This window comes from Metopolophium dirhodum, chromosome 7, assembly GCF_019925205.1.
Source record: "Metopolophium dirhodum isolate CAU chromosome 7, ASM1992520v1, whole genome shotgun sequence".
Lineage (NCBI taxonomy): Eukaryota > Metazoa > Arthropoda > Insecta > Hemiptera > Aphididae > Metopolophium > Metopolophium dirhodum.
In genome coordinates this window covers 32,006,329-32,027,864 of record NC_083566.1, presented here as the reverse complement: position 1 = coordinate 32,027,864, position 21,536 = coordinate 32,006,329, and the positions used below count along the sequence as shown (strand labels likewise).

The window sequence follows — 21,536 nt, the reverse complement described above, 5'->3', positions numbered from 1 at the left end:
ATTTGCCGCCGGGGGCAATTGCCCCCTTTGCCCCCCCCTAAATGCGCCACTGGTAATATTATATTAATCAAAATAATGAAAGTATTAAGTTTTATAAAAAAAAAAAAAAAATATTTTATGTAAATTATAATCTTTATATTTTATTTCCTTGATAACGAATTCCCATAATTTTTAAGTATTCAATTAGTGTTATGTCTCCTTTGTCATAAGCATTACAATAATATTATCAATCAAAAATTTCCTTTTAAGTTCAGCCTCTTTTCTAGAGTAATTGAATTGATTTTTTTTTATACTATTTATTTTTAATGCAGTTTCTGCCTGAATGTTAGTTAGAACGTCTACTACATAATGTATGTTTGGATGCGGATGGTAAAATTGTGCATTGAAATGTTTATGGAAAGCTTCGAGTCCGTTGGTTGTCCAAGTTTTATGGGAGTTTCTGCCCAAATATTTGGTGGAAATTGATACTCTTTATTAATATAATTTTCTAAAATATAATCAGTAAACGTATGGTTATCTGTAGGAGCTATAGAAATTAGCTCAACAAAACCATCATCAACTTGTTCAGGTGGTAAGAATGCTAGACCAAAAAAAATATTTTGGCCATAACCCTATTCTGTATTATTTTTATACAGATTAAGTAAATAATTATTTGATTGGATTTTACGATACCAGCTTTGACCCAAATGAAATTGGCACGCAATAATGTATACAGTTGGAAACGATTCTTCGATTGCAATATGTGCACTTTTTTCAAAATCCAAATATATTTTGTTACCTAATTTGTATTTCTTTGTTAATTAATTTTTTACAAAGTTCTTTAATTAATGTCCACATTTCCTTATATTTATCAGTTGATTTCGAATTTAAAAAACAATAAATCATAGGCAGATAATAATTGTTTTGTAATATGAAGATTGTATATAGTTGATACAAATATGACGGACAATATGTAAAAGTACCATCAGCAAAAATTTCACGTAATTCACACAACATAACTAAATTTGTATAACAAGTGAATATTGGTATGCTTTCATTATTTTTTATAAAACGAAATTGTTCGTTATTATTAATTTTGATTTGAAAACAGTTGATGCTTAGCCTCGTCTATTGATTTAAGAATAGTTAATATTAGTTTTCGCCTAGCTTCATACATAGATTTCCTAAATAAACGCACATCTGAATGACTTATATTAACAGTAGTTTGATCTTTAAGTACTTTTCTGATTATTTTATTTGGTTTAGTAAACACCTCATCAATGGCCTTTCGTTTAAGTGTAGACATTATTTTTTGTCGATTTAAAATATTTTCAGAAGTGGCCGGATGATCGTGATCATTTTTTTGTGAAATTATTAAATCAAGTTTCTCACAAATGATTGCTGTCACGTTACATTTACGATTTGTACATATGAAGTGAAAAGTTTGGTCCTTAAATTGTTTATTCTCACTTAGCTTATATCCTTGTATCAGAACACATCGTCTTCCTCGTTTTGTTACAAATATATCATCTATGGAGTTCATGGTAAGAATATTTACTTTAGCACTTGTGTACTTGTGTACTCGACAAGCGACTACGGACTAATTGTCTGATATGGACTTATGGTGAAATAAATATGGATAGGCACCTATTGCATTTTGTTACACTATTAATACAACTTTGGAAATTACAGATAAATAAATTTTCGATATTTTCAATAACGTCTGTGATTACGCTTTTTATAGCTTTCTACTATAATATTTATTATCGTAGGAAGTCCCGAATGTGGTTATTATTATCGTGCTCGTGTAATGTACTACGGTAGTGACCGCTCCGCTTTTTTCTTTTACTTAGCTTCGCGCCACTACCGTCGCGCTGGATTAAAGGTATATACAAATATACAGTATATACTTAGCTATATACGTTACCTATATTATTTTGATATAATGTGTATATATATATTATGCATGTATGTACATATCTTATATACTTTTTAAACAAAGGAATATACATTTTACATTTTAGTGCCCAAACGTGGTATCTTTTTAGGGATATAGAGTGCCCAAACGTGTTGTGATTTTGTGCCCAAACGTGTCGCAATTTGGGATAAGATGCCCAAACGAGTTGTAGCCCTAATTGCGAGGGAGGAATTATTGGTGAATATTTTGCTTCTGAGCTCAAATCTTTAAATAGCGACGTAGCGTCATTACGCTATTGCTCTTGTACATATTATTAATATAGTATTCTAATTTATAATATAAAATAAAGTATCTTAAATCCTAATCTGTACTATAAATAAACGAGTGACTAAATTTCGTAATACAAGAGTTCTCATACCACGTGTAGTATATAATACATATACTAAATTATCGATAAGGTACAAATAATGTAACACAATAAGTAATAAAAGATAAACATTTTCGATTTCACGAACCCTGGTCAATCTTATCGAAGTACAGTACTATAAAATAAAAAAAATAGACAGAGCGATAAAGGATTGTATAAATAATCCTGGCTTATGTTTGCAGTATTAAACTTAAATTGTATAAAAACATTAAGCAACACTATTTTTCTAAATTCGTTAAAATGTTTGGGGAGGATTGAACGCCCCCCATGGCACGCCCCTGATACTAATTATCATCTTATGTGAATATCATATAATTTATAATATGGTTATATTGCCACAATGCCACTTAAACCAGCCAGATGATAAGAAAGGTCAAATATGGATACCAGAGAATCTAACGGACAGTCACGAAATGAAAACCAGATAAAGTATGGTCAACAGGACAGCATATAGACAACTAATAGCATATAGCTAAAATTATTTACGAAGCTTCGTTTGCGACTGAGCGAGCAGCCCCCGTCGCTGCCACACTGTAATAATAATAATAATAATAATAATAATAATAATAATAATAATAATAATAATGATTATAATTATAATAATATAATACAATATACGTCACCACTACCGTTATTAAATCGGCCGCCGCCGCCGCCGCCTCTACCCTTCAGTCTCGTAGCACGCAGTCTCGCGTTTTATAGGATTTCGCTATTTCGGTGGTGCGGGGCATTATTAAACATCCCCCCCCCACCCGCCACCGCCGCTCATCTTTTGCGAGCGTTTCGATTACACGCAGCGGCCGCTCCCGTAGGCGGTTTTCCGAGCGTATTTCGACTGGCGGTCACAGCGAAGAGCGAACCCTGTCTTCACACACCGCGTGGTCACGTACTCACGTCCCCGACGCGACGTGGACTGACGTGAGAGAAAAATCCAAAGCGTCCGTGCACACGTACACTGCTTCGGGTATATTATAATAATATATATGATGTGTGTGAAACAGGAGAATTTATTATCCGGAGAACGGAAAACAAAACCAAACTCAGCCCAATCTCGGTCGCTTTATATAACACCCGCGAGGAAACCGTCAGATTCCGGACGTACCTATATGCGATCAACGCACGGATGAGGTAATATAATACATCCCTTGTATATCAGTTAATACAACAATAATAATAGTATGTGTTATATTCGATCGAAACGCTTTTATGAAAGCCGCGTACCTATGTAATGGTATGTTTCGATAAACTATAAGTACGTAAACATATAATTATAATCAATGGCACTGCAGTGTTATCGTTTCATATAATATGATATAATATTACAGTATTATACCGTATATTATGTATATCAAATGTCAATACTTATTATTATGCATTATAATTATAATATTAATGTTACGTGTGCTCGTGTGGGTGTGTCAACATGTCGTTTGAGTGAGAACCGCGAGACGATGTATAGACTACTCATTATTTGTAATAAAATAGTAAAATACTAAAATCTATGCCAAAGTTTACGATTTAATTTTTAATGATTTATATTTCTCAAACAAAAATTTAGGTCTGTGTCAAATATTAAATTAGATTGGTGATACTTGGTAATATCATCATAGCAGATTTGTTATTAACGACCAAAAGAAAAGACGTCAATACTCATCAAGACTTTTGTATGCACAAAGTTAAATACAAATATGGATATATTATTAGAGTTATTACTACCTACAGTATTATTATTTTACTGTTGTAATCTTCTAGTGGTAAAGGCAGAAAACTGGCTACACGGATTAAAAAGATAGTCTAAGACCTTGAAACCTAAGTGGATAAAAAATCTACTCTATCAACTATGAAAATGTTTACTATAAGCCACGAGAAATAAGAAAAATAAGACGAGTGGGAATCGTACATAGAGCAATTTAATCGATGTACAAACGATTACAAAGTGCAATAAGTATGTAATAGTAATGGGCAAAAACACGTACAGAATATAGAAAGAGTTATGCACACTTCCAAACCCTGATAAAAACCAATAGAATAATCAAATGAATGTTTATATGGTTTTTTAAATCATAACCTTACTTTATTGTCGAACGCATCAAATTCAACGACAGAATGCAAGGTAAAAGTGAATCCATTCAACAGTATGTTAAAGAAAGTAAAAGTATCTCGAATAATTGTAAATTCGGCAATAAATTGACGGAACGATAATTGTGAGCTTATATATACGGCAGGGGTCTCTAACTTACGGCCCGCAAGCCAATTCCGGCCCACCAAGCTTTTCGAATTTTCGTCAAGCTATTGATGTTTTCAAAATAAATTAATTACTAAAAAAATTCTTATAAATCTTTAATATTATTACCTATCTGGCTATCTTTAATATCATTCCTATCTAAAAAATGTTTGGCCGTGATGCAGAAGCATATCACGTATTTGGCACGCCGTAAAAAAAAGGTTGGATACCCCTGATATACACACCAATGAAATAAAACGCAAATATAAATTGGAGAAAGATGACAATCTGACATTTGACAACGCATTTTCCATCTACACAAACAGAAATAGCCTTTAAAGATATCGGTGATGTACAACAAGGGGAAAAAGTAAATTACATTAAGAAAAACATGAACAACGACAAACGAAAAGGTGAAAACAGACACATAGACAATAGAAAGCAAATGGTAGACAGCTCACGGGAAAGAAGAAGGAAGATCAAAATTCAATGGGTCAGATTAACATACTATAGGAGTAATCAAACAAGTTTTTAAACTAGTAGAATTTGAATTAGACAGGTTTAAGAGGACGGTACCCATGCATTTGTTGTCTTCGTCTTACACACTTACGACATAGCAAATTTTCGTTCACTAGTTTCAATAGTATGCTGTTATTTTTGATATTAGGGTGAATTGACCTATTACAACATTTTTAGATAATAACATTATCTGTGCTTAAGCGTTGGTTTTTATTAGAAATTTTAATTTTCAAGTGAGATATGAGCATTTTTAATTTTTAATATTTCACATTCACATATCTTACTTAAAAATGAAAATATTGAAAAATCGCCAACGCTTAATCACAGATAATATTCTTATGTACAAGTATGATAATAAGTCAATTTACTTTAATATTAAAACTAACAACACACTATTGAAACTAGTGAATGAAAATTTGCTATGGCGTGCGTATGTAAGACGGAGACAACAAATGCATCCTCTTAAGAAAAATTTTTTAGGTAATAACTAATAAGCAAAGTAAAATATAGTATGTGGACACCTATAGACCAATCATTAAACCATCTGGAGACATCTCAGAATCTGTGGTGACTATAAAATACCAAACTTTTAATCATCACTTTAAGTTAGAAAGATCAATCGTATCAAGAATATAAGAGTTATTAATAAAGATTAAAACTAAGGGTATATTTTTAATAACAGATTTAAGTTAAGCTTAACTGTTACCTCCAATCATCACTAAAACCCAATTCAATAGAAGTAACAACAATAAGCACTTATGATGTGGGTGTTGATGTGTATTACTCCGACCTGTGACTGCAGAGTGCCATTCGGCATGAATGCATATATGCATCTCAAAACTATTTTCAGAAGTTCTAATAAACGTCTAAATAATTATCAATTGTGAAGTATTTTTATAGCATTCATAGCGTTATTTAATATTCATTCAAAAATCGTAGTCCAATGCAACCTAATCAAAGATTTTCTCTTCCAAATAAAAAATAAATTATCAAAATTCGACCATTCTACGATGATTGATTGTTTTTTCTGTAAATTTGTTTTTGATAGTGGAAATAGATTGTCGAATTTATTTTATTTTTCCATATAGTACTACACCTATTATAATTTATGGCCACGGGCCGCCGTTCCGTGCCACGTAATAAGAAATGTCCTAAATTTCTTACCCTTAATAAATATCCAGCCCCGACACCCTTCATAGGTGTCCTTTACTTTAGTGTATTTTAGTAACGGAGTGTTTTAAGGTATATATTTTAATATTTGTTATATTTTACCCATGTCTTAATTCTTAAGTTAATAACGTTTTACATTATAGCTTAACAAAGCTTAAAACTTAGTCTATCTTTTATAATCCCAAGTTCCAATTACTATATGGCTCTGTTGAATATTTCGATTACACGGTTGTGCGGTTACTGGATTACCACAAAATTACATAGTTGTTGACTAAAACTAAACTATAATTAATATTAAGTATTAATATTATTCAGTAAACTACTTGTTTTTATATTATATTATAATATATAACGTCTTATACAGTTGTCAGCTATAACTAAATAGAAACATAATAATATTTGTACACTGCACATTTGCATGTTTGAAAAAAAAACAATTGTTTGATGAAAGTAAAAAATACAAATTATTTCCCTATAGACTTTATGTTTAGAGAAATAAACGTAGATAAGGCGATATCTATGAGTTATAATATATTTAAATATTTACAGTCTCTGGTTTGTATTTGGACACAATGATCTGAATGCGCATTGTAATTGTTCTGTATAGTCGTATAGATAGTACCTATAGACTATATTAATATATTATAGTTACCTAAGTATTAAGTATATTATATTTATGAAATTAATATGGTTTGTGTAGACATGGTATAATATAATCAGATATTCAGATAGGTATGTATTATGTTGAGAAGCGAGCACAACATAGTTCGACAAATATTGTGAGAGTATATAGGTAGGTATAGGTATACCAACGGCAACTACACATTGGTGTTGGTAGGAATGTACTTTAAGTACACTGAGTATGTTATAATATTATTTATTTATTTATAGCCTAGATTATATACTGTGTGTAACTACTAACTATTCGTATTATATAAATAATATAATCGCATATAGTATATTATATTATAATTTGGATTAGGAGTTAGTGAATAGGGTCTCATATATTGGCGTTATAGCTCAATAAAAGAATACACAAATATGAATGCAATATATATGCCACGAAAAATACCAAACAAGTGCATTACAAATATTGACTGAATTATTGAAGTTTTTATTTTATATTAATTGTATTACTCGTATTCGAAAAAAAATGATAGAAGTCCTTATGCCTCTTTATCTATAAATATTACCTACATTGACAGCGTGTATATTATGAATACGTAAATGGTAAATGCAATGATATATTAATTTACCTAAATGTATACATGCGTGTGGGCTTGTGTGTATTTTATGCTGTAAATTGTAATATGGATATAATTTATACGGTTATACAGTATATATTATAATGTAAATGCCCGTGTCAATTTTATTATATGATACGTAATATAACTTTATTTAAAGAATAAATGCTGTCCTATAATACTCCTATTTATAGTACCTAAATGGCTATATCTGTATTGTATACGTACCATAAACACAGTTTCTGTGGTGAAATTGAAACCGTATTTTTCGATTAAGTTTATTACATTTTAAAGCGTAAAATACAGCAACAACAACAACAAAATTACTCTGATATTGGGTAAATATAATAATATGGTATATCGCCTATTAATGTGTCAACATCGAATAAATAAACTTATTAAAACTTTTAATTCTTATTATTTTTCAATTTTAAGTCTTGCATAACATTGCATAGGTATATACTATACAGTTAAGCATAATAATAATCTAAATCTAAAGAAATAATTATAATTCGATTTGAGTTAATTGAAGAAAATATTTATTACTATCCCTAAATATATTTGATATAGAAACTTAAAATGGTGAAATTTATTCACCTGTTAAAAATATTAATATATAGTCAAACTTGGTTAACTCAATTTTTTTTAACTCAAACAATTTTTTTAACTTTTTATCGGTCCCTAGTATTTTCCATTATTATATTATCCTTGGATAACTCGAACTTTTTGGCCTTTAACTACGAGTTAAGTGTTAACCAAGTCCGACTGTAATAATAACCAGTAAACTACTTTATTTAATTATTAACTGTACGGTTTACAATATCAATTTATATGAAAAGAGATTTAAAAATTTAAAATATGTACAATGTACATATAATGTAATATATGTCATATATTGCCTATATTGCCGGCATCCTAATTAAAAATAAGAACAGTCGTATACATGGTATATAGGTATATAACAAAGTATAAATGTACTGGAAAGTGTATTTAGAAAGATATATAGATAGAATTTTCAATTTTGATATGCCTAAATAAATATCTACATTTAAGTGTATATCATTCACAATGGTAATATGTTGTAAAACATTACCTTTACTTTGAACAGTTCTTGAATGGTGGGAATGTTAAATTCAACTTCAACTTCAACATCAATTTCATCTTAATTTCAATTCCACTAAAATAACTTATGAAGAACTTTGTATTACATTTTCTAGTATTTTAACCGAGCGAAATTTTTTTTATCGACAATTAAGTATATTGAAACGATAAAAAAAATCGAGAATGCAAATCTATAAATCTATAAATAGCCCAAAAGATTTATAATATTTAACAAACTTATATCATTTATAGAAAATGCTAATATAAACCTATTCGTTTTTTAATTAGAGCAAAATATGAAAATCAATTTGTTCAAAAGCTGCAGGTATTGCTTAAAAACCTAGTTTTTCCTCAATTGTTTTTTGTCTTCTCCAATTAATTAGAAAAGTACTAAAAATTTTTTTTTTTTTATTCTTAAGTTCTAACTAGATTTGCTGATAGAACTGCTCGGGTAAGACAGGGCTGGTTGACGATCCGCGATAAACCTAGATTGCTAATTTATGCTGATATGAAAATAATAAAAATAATCCAACGGAAAATCGGTTTGTCGGCGTGTGCTTGTTACCGTAGCGTACTACAGCGTTCGAGGTAGGAGAGAGGTCGACAACCGGCGGTCGCGGCCCGTTTTTTTGTTTGTCCCGGCGCGAAAATAATATTATTATTTTTAGATACAACCCAGTGGCGTTAATATGTATGTATGTATCATACATGTGCCGTGTATAATACATAAGACACACATGAACTCCGCTGCTGCTAATGCGTCAACTGAAATGGTCACATCGTTGTCATTTTGTTTTTTTTTCTTCTGTCCCTTCAGTGTTCCACACACGAGCGTCATGCATGCATCACGAACATTAATTTTTTGTATTTAACAACGGAAATGGTTATTTTTACAAAATGTTTGCAAATTCTTCCGAATGACAATTGTTTTAAGACAATGGATAATTTTAAAATGTGCACGATGGAGTACTTGCTATTATAGTACTATATATACATAGTATACAGTATACACCAAGTCTTACATCAAGAGAATAGTTGTGATTTAAACGTGATGTACCCGTGTAGATATATTAATATTATAGACACAAATGCAGCTAATCTAAAAGTGGGTTTTAATCTAATTGTGGTTTAAATGAGTTCCGCCAGTCTGACACCCCCAAAACAACATTTTTAACTCGGCTTTTTTTGAAGAAAAAAAGTAAGTTATTAAAAATTTGAAATGTACAATGTATAACATTATTGTTATTAATTAGAAATGATCATTTCTGCTTTTATCTTTTCGGCTGACGTCACGTCACATTGACACCACAAAAAAAACATTAATTTTTGAGATAATAATTTTTACATGTATAGTATAATACCTGTATACCTACACATGATTGCAACTTTGGAGTGCAGCGAATAAGCAATATTGGTTTTGCAATGTAATTTTTTTTTATTAATTATTGTTTATATGTTTATGTCTTTCATCAGCCATCACTTGGATGGGTTAAATTTGAATTCAATGATATAAAATCATTGTATAAAAAAAATAATTCAGATTAACAACAGTCTGCCAGCCTATATAATATTACTTAGTATATTTTATGATTTTGTTGTTATTAAAGTAATTTATTGTAATATAAGATATTAGTAATACAGAAGGTATAGATAGGTTGAATTAATTTTTGACTACAAATTTGCATTTGAAAATGTCATTATGGGAATACAATATAATATTTTATTATTTTTTAGACATTTCAAACTCAAATTTGGACTAAACTAGTTATGTAGACTAAGAATAACGATTTTAGCTTTTATTAGGCTGTTACCTCAAAACATAAATGTGTTTTTTAAGCTTCGATACTACTAATTCGTTCGGTAAATTAATAGATTTTTTAGATTTTTTTTCTATTGTAATTGTAAGTATTATACTATAATGTATATTTTAGATTCTGAGCGGAGCGAGAAAGCTAGTGATTTTACAATGGTGTTTATTTTTTATTTTTTTTTGTCCTGTATACAAAATTTCTACCAGAAAGAGTGCTTCGATTTCTACATATAGTACCTTAACTTTTAGCAAATTGGATCAAGATTGTACTTTAAAAAGGACATTTTTCGATTTTTTCAATAGTTATTTAATGCCACCGGAAAAACTACCGACAAATTACGAAAATGCCAATAAAGAGATTTTAATTTCTAACGCTTTGTTTATCACCATAGAAACGAATAAAAAATTATAATATTATATAATATTAATTCAACTTACAGGCTATAATAAATAATAAAAATAGAAAGAATAGTTTTATCAGTATTATTCAATGTTTTTAGTAAAAAACTAACTATACGCTAAGACTATTAAGATTATGAGAATTTACTGACATATACGTTTTTTTTACTTCTGATGAAATATATATTTATTTATTCGTCCTCCGCTTCTGATCGTGTAGGCAAAAAATACATATGATTGTCGGATTGCAATATTGCATAATTATTATAATCATATTTTCGTTTCTATATTATAATTTAAACTCTCGGATCGAGATTCATGAATTCTGTTGAGGGGGTAATACGCCTACGAGTAGTATGCAAAGTGCGAATTGATATCTAATCGGAATATCCTGTTCCTATTCCTGATTCTCAACAGAAAATTCGTCGGTAACGGCGGCCTGTGATCATGATGGACGATGGTGGCCGTTGCACTTGCTGCATAGTTGCTATACGGGAATAACGTGACGTGCACAAACATTTATAGCGTGCAATGTGCATAAGCATAACTATCAGTAACGTTACATCCACATCTCCTTAGTCCTTAACTGTTATGACTTCTAACTTCTAAGTTATAATCACGTATGTATAATATATGGTAATATAATATATAATATATTATGTATAATATATGGTGATAAGTATCATTACTTGTACGTATGTATAGAAAATGAACACAATCATAGTAACTAGCAGTGGGAGATTTAAGGGTTCAAATTAAGTCAGAAAAATCGAGGCCTCGTACAGAATGTATCAATAACCATACTTAGGAAATTGTTGTTTTTACTAACCTTATCTAACCTAACAATGGTAAATTATAATATACAGTTTGCAATATAAAATATATTTATTTTTTTTTAATGTAAAAATTGAAAATAATAAAACTATATATATATAATTTAGGTATACGTATACCCAGTATACATATTAGGAGAGGGTCCCGTCGTCATTTGCTGACTAAACGACCGTTAAATCCTCCACTTCAGGTAACTAGGTTATATATCGAAATCGTATCGATATAGTATAATATATTAGTATGTACACTGGAATAATATAGTTGCAGTCTAAAGTATTATTTTGTTAACGTAAGACACCAACGTTTTTTGGTATTCATATTTTTTAAATTTTTTTAAATACAATTTTTTATGAAATCCCCTATTGCACGTAAAAATAATAACTAATAACTAAACAAAATCAAATATAATAAAAAACTATTCGCTCAGAAATCAATATTCACTTTATATGCCGAAAATGACTGTAAAATATCTGCTCGGGATTAGTGGGCCGCCATAAAAAGTAGTTAGTGATCGCCTTAAAGTCAAGACGCCAACAAAAAAAAGTGAAGCGTTCAAGCGCCTAAATGCTTAATTGTCGTCCCAGCGAAGACATCTTCACGACTGCGTGACTTACGTTTTACTGAGATTTTTTTTTTTTGAAAAAGTTCAAAGTTTAAAAAATGTGCCTCGTACTTTGGAACAATTTTAATTATACATAGCGTACAGTATTATCATTAACAGTGTAATATTATAATAATAAAATAAATTATAATAATATAACCGATAACCATACTGCACAAGTATAATAATAACGCTGGCGGTTGATGTTGATGTTGCGCCCATGTGTGCGTAAGCGACACGCACACCGACTATCGGCGGCTTCCGCAATCGTTTCATTGTTGTTCGCTTTCTTTTCGTACGTCGACCACACCACCGCGACCGCCGCGCCCGTCGTCACGTCCTCTCGCCCGACCCCCCCGCCAACACCGCCCCCGTTGATGCCCTTCCCACACCGCCGCACCATACGATCCGGTGCGCCTGATCACTGATCAGTCGCCGACGTCAGTCGAGTGGAGTGAATCGCACCGTGCGGACCGACGTCGTCGTTCGCGTGCCACGTACACACACACACACACATACACACACGCGTGCGCGCGCACCACACACTGTCGTCCGCGAAAATCCAACGCCCGCCGCCGCGATAGTGAATCAGTGAGACGCCACACGGGTCAGTGTTTTAGGTTTTTTTTTCGTCGCGTTTGTTTCGTTGAAAATTTTTACGCACTCGGTGTCGATCGTTTTACCGTCGGAAAATTTTTTTAAAATTTTAAAATAATAATTGCCGCGCGCGCTCGAATTCGCCCGTCGCCGTTATCTCGTCCGCGCGCGCCACCCGCGTGCTTGTGTGCGAAATAATCTCGGTCGCGTCGCGCTCGTGGTTTTTCCTTTCGACCGCGACCAAGGTATAATATTAATCGCTCATCTTATCCGCCTACCGTCCGTTTCGAAAGTGTCGGTGCCGTTGAAATCCGGTCGAGTTCCCATCGTCGGCAATTTCGAATAAAATTCACCTTCGTCCAGCTGATGCCCGCCGCTGACTCGACTTCACTTCTGCCGGTAAGTGACGACCATATATTATTACTACCCATCCACTTCGTTATTTTAATTTTTTTGTTTTATAATTTCGTCATTGTTTGTTGTTGATGTAGGTAGGCAAGAATTATACCCCAGGTTATGCCTAAAACAATGCAATACTATTGCCACGCGGGAGTGATGTATTGAATTTTTACGCGACAGCGTTTTTTTTATCGTTTTTGTTTTCGCACTGCCTTCTGAATAAGTAGACCGTACCCACCGAAAAAATTATACCTTGTCTGTTGTTGTCGTGTAGGTGGTTTAGTGGTTATAATATTATAAATTCGTCACCGTTTTCGTCCGGAGAGAAACTAAAGTGTTACTATTACCGTTTTCTGCTGTGCTTGCGTCGCGTCTAGTTCGAGATTCAATTCTGAATTTTTCGTGGAATTATTTCTTTTAAAGCCTGTTGTTATTCGATCACTTTAATCAACCCCTGGATACTCTAGGTCCTATCAAAATAATTCGAAAATACTTGGGTTTATCGCGTGAATCAATTTTTGTACGACAATTTAGGGAATATATTACAATCACAAATACAATATAATACTCCATAATATATTTGGTCAAAAACCGTCTGAGAAGACATTTTCTGTTAGTAGTCATAAATACTGTCAGATTTCGACCGATTTTTGCTATACCTATTGTTTGTTTCTGGTTCTCTTGAGAATGGTAATACTCGGGTAATGAGATGTGGTAGTGTAAACAATTTCGATCGTGTTCAGTTTTGCTTGGCCTGTTCGATCTGTGCATATCGTATCTTAATCAATTGGATAATAGGTTACTATAAATCCTTTTGTTACTTCCGCTGTTAATACAAGTGATAGAATGGTGGTAGAAGCTGTGGTATTATAAATCTATTAACCATAATAGAAACGTAATATATTATTAATAATTTTAGTTATTCAACACTTTTGTACGAATCGCTTGCTTTCCGATACATGTTCGTCATAATATTATGTTAAGTTAAAAGTTGATTGGTTATCAGTAAAATCACATAGTAATATGTATTTATTTTTTTTTATCATGTATTTACGGCTTTAAATTTTGATTTGCTGTTAAAAGGCCATGTACTATTTTTATAGGTATATCGCTATTATAATATTATGATTTATAGCAGTTGTTTGGGTAGGTTACACATAGTACACCTAATATTAATATTATCAGTAAATGTTTTGTATTTTACATTTGTCTGTTGTCTATAATTGTTGTTATACTGTAATACTAACACAAAAATACACAATTTATCAAATTATGGTACTTCCCTATAGGAGTATAGAACAATATTGTTTGAACTAATGTATGTTAGGTACCTATATCTATTTATTAATATTTAAATGTAGACTTATTAGTTTGAATTGGTATTTGTTTTCCGTGATTTGCAGTGAGAAGATATTTAAACGTGAAAATCATTTATATAGGTAATACATATGTATATTCTTCTGTTTTGATGGACGTTGTCAAATTTCGTTCGAATGTTTGTAAATATAATGTTGTGTTGAAAAAAAGACTCATTAGATATTCTACTTCAATTAAAAAAAAAAAAAACAATAACCTTGTTAAAACATTTCTTAATTCTTTCACATGTTTTGCGTTTATTTATTATCAAACAATTATATAATTTTACCAACAACAAAATTAGAGAGAACATTTGAACTCAAATTTGATGTACAACAAACCAAATAATATCAATGTTTTTTTAAATTTAAAAATATTTATTTTAGTGTCGTGTGAATACTGTAGTACCCACCTACCTAATTCTCAAGATAATATTTAAATGTGATTGTAATGTGTTTCACTTACAAATTATGAATTTAAATTGTAATGAATTAAAATAAACTAGAAAATATCTTTTTTAATTTGAATAAAGTATTTCTGGTAAATAACTTAAAATTTGTAACCTGATATTAATTTTTATAGTCTGAAACATGAAGGTTTAAACTATACTGAGACGTAAAATTCTAGAGCATTTATAGTAAACTTTATTATTCGTAAAAATTGAAATTTCTGTTTTGAATTAAAAATCATTACTTATAAAAAAAAAGTAAAAATCATACTACTTAGCATATTAGATCACTGAAGTACCTATCTATTGTTACTTAAAATTGTTCCAATTTTATTTACATATAGCTTAATTGCCGGGTTGCACAAAACATTTAATGAATCAATAGTGAGCTAATGGTCCCGTAAACAAGATTTAGTAGCCCACGATTGGTGCATTAAATTTTTAGTGAACCATTAAATTTAATAAATTGTCTGTGCAACCCAGAATTATTCATAAGATAATATTAAGAGACGCTATTTTATTATTATTGTTATTATGAAGATTGTCATTGTAATTTGCGTTTATAGTATTATTTAGTATAAATTACTTTTAAGGTGCACAAAAAGCTTAATAAATATAATTGCATGTATACTGTAAACAAGGGAATTCAATACACACCTGTTGTACTGCTTTTTTCTCGGACTCACGCCGGCGTCATAAAATACAATAACTCATTAATTCTTATACATATATAAATTGTAATAATTATACGCTAGCAAATAATTGAACTAAACTTCTATTAGGTAGTAGGGTACTACACTACAATTGGTACTATACACAGAGAAATTGTTATTCGTATAGGTATTATATAAAACTCAAGGGGGGTTCACACTTACACCGTGTCGTGTCGAGTCGTGTGAAAAATTTTCTCTGATTGGCTGAACCGCGTGGTTCTATTGAGGTTTACCATATGGTATATCATAATTTTATCACACGATACCACAGTAACCAAACGATACCGCATAGTTGAATATATTCAACTTTTGGCCGTGTGGTTACAGATAAAGTGCAGAAAAATGATAACTGAAAAAATAATAACATTTACTGAAATTGATAATAATTTTGGTATCGTTGGTATTGTATTTTGGTATAAAACCCACGAAACGATGATGATCGTGATAAATGTGATCACACGATCGTAAAAACTAGATACAACACGACACGACACGGTGTAAGTGTGAACCAACCCCCCTTCATTCTTAATAATATTGTTAGGTACCTATACCTATACCTAATTCATTTTTAAAGTTAAGATTTGGTACCAAAATTAAAGGTTAGGGTGTTTTCAAACTATTTTAAATTTCACTATAAATCAATATTTTTATCCTTATAGGTATCTATTGGAAATAAATATTATATTATGTTGATAAATATACCTATTATTATATTTAATTATTTTCTTTCATTCAAATAATTGTATTATTATATTATGTCTACAATAATTACATGTTTATTGTTTATGCTAATTAAAAAATTTAATTATTTAACTACCTAATTAAATGGCATAATTATTTTCACAATTATTAATATCATTATTTAACATAAGGTATTTACCTAAAAAAAACATTTCCTCACTCACACCCGTCAAGTCATTTGTATCACTATTTACATTTTTATAACATTTACTTATGATAAATAATATTCAATGTATATATTATTGTAAATAAAGCATTTATTTGAAAATAATTTAAAAATATGTACTAAATACATATGTGAATTATTCTTTAACCAATTATGTATGGTGTCCACAGTCTTTCATTTTATATATTTATTATCTAATAAAGAAGTATGCTGGCCAATGTATTTATTCATGAAATAATTATACTTTCAATTTAGATCATAATTTATATCTTTTTCGAGTTAAATGTGTGATCGTTGTGACATTGTCCAATGTTCAGTTTATTGATAAAATGCGTTTACAACATAATACTCCCCAAGGACTAATACATAATGTGGATTTATCTTGGTTTCTTTCTTGGCGGGGTAGTGTCACCAACATTGGGACTTCTTGGGAGGAGCGTGGCTGTCGCTGTTGACGTGTTATTTGACGGCCTTTGTTGAAATGCAGCTATTTTGTAGAGGTTTATTTTATGGCATAATTATTGATAGTTTCACTGATAAAAACATAATAATATTATTAAGTATCATTATAAGGGTGTGTCCGGTGTCGTGTGTGGTATAATCTGGTACACCTAATAATAATTTGTTTAAGCTGATATTTTTTTTTCCACAAATAGTTTATCGGTTTTAGTAATTCTTATTCAAGTATACATATTATTATGTGCAATTCAATATTATGTAAATAACACATAGGTATACGAATCTCCGTCTTCCCCGGTGTAGGGTGTGTCAAATTTGTGAAAAAAAGTAAATAGAGTGTAAAACAATTTTTTTTGATTTAGGAAAATATACGTAGGTACCTATGCGTGTCTAATTTAGTAAAAGAAAACCCAACGCGGGAATGGAGAATCGTTAAAAAACTATTTTCTCTCATTCGTATAATACGGGTCAATGGCCGCCACCCTCTTTGTGTGCACCGTTCTTCTCGTCATCACATATACAATTATTACATTATCCTCACCATATTTCATAAACGGGGTTATAAAACACATACGGCAATAATGCGATGCATTTAATTCTGTTTTTTTCTTTAGTACTCACTCGTAATTTTTAATCAGTTAAAATTATCATATTGTAATCTAAATAAAATCGTTTGTCGGGTTTATGTGAAATGCAAAAAATTGGGTAGTCAAAGGTATACTAACGTTATATTATTAAAGTATTAAGCAGATTATACATGATTAAGCAGTTCGAAGGGACAACTATTTGTTGGTGACAGCTGGTAAAATCTCAAACTTCGGTAGTCGGGTCATAGTCGATACGAACTTTAATACTACCATAACTTTCCAATTCGAATACAATTATTATGTGATTATGATATTTTATTATAATATTATAAATGGGGAAAATAAAGCATTATAAAATGAAAATATTAAGATAATCTATATACATAATAATAGAATAAATAATTACAAGCTTATACAAAATAAGTTCTCATCGTGACAGCATCACTAATAATCGAGCTAATAATAATAACTTATTTTATTAAGTATTCATATTTTGCACATTAAAGTAAATATCATAATTCGTCATAAATTAATACTAACCGAAGTATAGAATGTTTATTATAGTTGGTTATTATATTTTAATAATTCTAATATACTATACATTACAAAACTCAATATAGTCGATGATATTGTGAATAAAATGTCTGTGGATAAAATTGTTCTGGCAGATAGCATACGGCACGGCTATAAGCTACTGACATCTGTTTACTCAAATCTTATATTCAAATTTCAAAAAACCACTCGTCCTCGAGTGCAGAACAAGCGAAGAGTTTTATTGGAATTGCGATTTCGTTATATTTCTTGTCTTCTTGCAGGCAATGGTTATTTGTCCGTAAAACCGTTTATCGTGTTTACAAATCTGACTGTACCCCATTAAACTTCGTGTTAACTTTGCTTTTGTATACAAGTTCAATCGTGAACATTTTAATTGTTAATGTAAAATGCATTACTTTCGACTTTCAATACTTACGAAATAATAGTAATAACGATAAAAAAAAAAAAAAATTCATCGGTCTTACATAATGACGGGGAAGCGCATAATAATAATAATAATATATTAGTTTTCCCGTTCGTTAAATTCAGGGACGTTACGGAAAAGAGGGAACGCCGCCGCATCCGACGTGGAAACTTGATCGTCCACCATCGTCGCGTCGGGTCGTATTTTCTCGTCCCCCCTCCCCGCCCTTCCCAAGCACGTGACAGCTACGTCGGCTGTGGCGCGGCGGCGGTGGCGTTGGTTCGGTGCCGGAGGGGAGATATTATATTATTATATTCCTCTCCGACCGTCCCGCCCTGTGGTGTGCGACACGTCCATTGTCTCTCTCTCGCGCTGCGAAACACGGACGGTGCACGCGGATATACGCGGGTGTTCCCCAGATACATTACGCTTCGGCAAAAGAATATAATACTATGAAAATGTTACGATGTCCGAACTTTTTTCCCCGAAATCTTAATTCTGTTGTCGTTGTCGCTGCCCTTAATCATAATAATATTGTACCGCATTGAAGCAACCGATGGGAATGTTTTCGAATAACACGGGGAACGAATTTACGAAATTTAGGAATTGGTCAACAGATATTCGAATTTTTAAATGTGAATCCTGCGCAGTTGGCCTTTCGATTAAACACATATATTAATTTATTATTAACCGAAAGATCAAACCTAAACACATCCGAAAACCTTGACACCTCTCTTATTGGACCGCACCCGATGAACATCTAAACCAGCGGTTCCCAAACTTTTTCAGCCTCGGAGCCTTTTTTTAAGGATAAATTTCTCGTGGAGCCCCAAAATATATTTAACGTTAATTTGCATTTGCCTGTGTTCTTTGGAGCATAATTAACACGAACTGTATACATACGGAAGTCAAAATAAAATTATATCTATGAATAAAGGAAACAATAGTTTTAAAAGAACTGGAGAAAATATTGTTTATTACATAGTACATGTCATATCGGTGAATAATGGCAAGTTGAGTGTTGACGAGATTTTTAAGATATATATATTGGTTTAAATTAGTAGTTCCCAAACAGTGCTATTTAAACTTTAAATAATTAACAATTACAAAATTATTAAATTTTTGTGGTGTAACGAACGGAGCCCTTGGGAAACCATTGCGGAGCCCCAAGGGAGCACAGTTTGGGAACCGCTGATCTAAACAATCATACAATTCCTTAAACTCACCAACTTATTCAACTTAGGTACCGTATAAAAAAAATTTCTAATCTAATATTATAAAATATTTCATACATTTTTTTTCTCAAGATATTGTATTATTCGCTTATAAGTTAAAAGTACTTAACCACATTCAATTTAATATTGTAAATATTTACTTGACACTGTCACAAAACCAAATTGTAATAATTGGCCTTTGTCGATAATGTTTTATTCAAGAACAATAAAAAAAAGGTGGGCAAGTGGATGTCGCTCTGCTGTACTGTAGGTTACAAGTGGGTCACTGTATAATGGATGGTATTAAATTTGAATTCAATGATATATCATTGTATAAGAAAAACGATTCTGAGTGGAGACGATATGTCAGTCTAGGTATAAGACATATTATACACTTATCTATGGTATTAAAAAAAAAATTGACCTATAATAAATTCCAAATTAATCATATCACAATATCCATTAGGTACATATAACGCGTTATACATCAACAACAAACCGTGATACTATCATCATAATATATCGATGAAAATATTACAAATTAGAAGTTTCAAGTGCCCACGAATAATATTATACAATCACAACAAAATAACTAAAATAGTTATTCTAGGTTTTTATGTAATTTCGTCCAAATTTGAACTTAAAATGACTATACAAATAAACTGTGCTTGTGTATTTTTTAGATTTTTTGGTAACCGAATTATCTATTTACATGGAATCTTGTTTTAAATTTTCAATCCTTAGCTATAAAAACTGAACATTTTATAATTTATTAATTACAATGGTTGATAATTTTCGAGATTTTGATAAATTCTGTCCAAATTTGATCTTTAAATGCTTATAAAAAAAAACTGTGCCTATGTATTTTCAATATTTTTCAACTGCTATTGTAAAAATATATCAGGAGTCTTGTATTAAATTTTTACACTTTTTGGCCCAACAGATAAAACTTTATTGATATTTATAGAAAAAAAAACTAAAAAAATTGAAAACTGAAAATGCCCGTAAACAGCTCAAAAAGTGTCAAAATATTTTCAAAATTGTATGGTGTATAGGAAATGCTAATATAAACATTCTGTGAAATTTTCATGTATCTACAGTTATTCGTTTTTGAATTACAAGAAAATAAGGAAATCGGTACATGAGAAATCGAGTGAATATCTAATGTTGTAAAAATATGAATTTAAAACGCTCATAAAAATTTAATTTGACTTTCTTGTAGAAATTTTTTTTTTGATAAAGTTAGACAAACTTATGAGGAATCTTGTATTAGATTTTAAAATCTTAGATTTAAAAAGAAAATTTTTTATGAATTTCTAACTCAAAATAATTTGTAAATTTTCGTGATTTTTCCGTATTTTTTCAAGATTTGAACTTTAAACGTGTATAAAAAAAAACTGTGACTAAGGATTTTTAATTTTTTTCATCTGCCTTTGAAACAATAACCTAGGAGCCTTCTATTAAATTTTCAAGCTTTTTTACCCAACAAATAAAATTTTATTGATATTTATAGAAAAAAAATTTAAAAAAACTGAAAACTGACAATGTCCGTAAACAGTTCAAAAAAAGTCAAATTATTTTCAAAATTGTATTGTGTATAGAAAATGCAAATATAAACAACCAGTGAAAATTTCATGCATCTACGGTCATTTGTTTTAGAGTTACACCAATA

The 21,536-nt window shown here is 30.7% G+C and overlaps 1 protein-coding gene across 2 annotated transcripts in view; it reads left to right on the top strand.

Annotated features, from left to right (window-relative positions):
- The first annotated feature begins 12,680 nt into the window (after positions 1–12,680).
- The window catches only part of LOC132949281 (serine/arginine repetitive matrix protein 2), a 145,146-nt gene continuing 136,290 nt past the window's right edge, over positions 12,681–21,536 (top strand). For both annotated transcript variants that reach the window (XM_061020087.1, XM_061020085.1), the window contains exon 1: positions 12,681–13,222. The gene's annotated coding sequence lies outside the window, so the exon portion shown is untranslated. The remainder of the gene's footprint in view (positions 13,223–21,536) is intronic.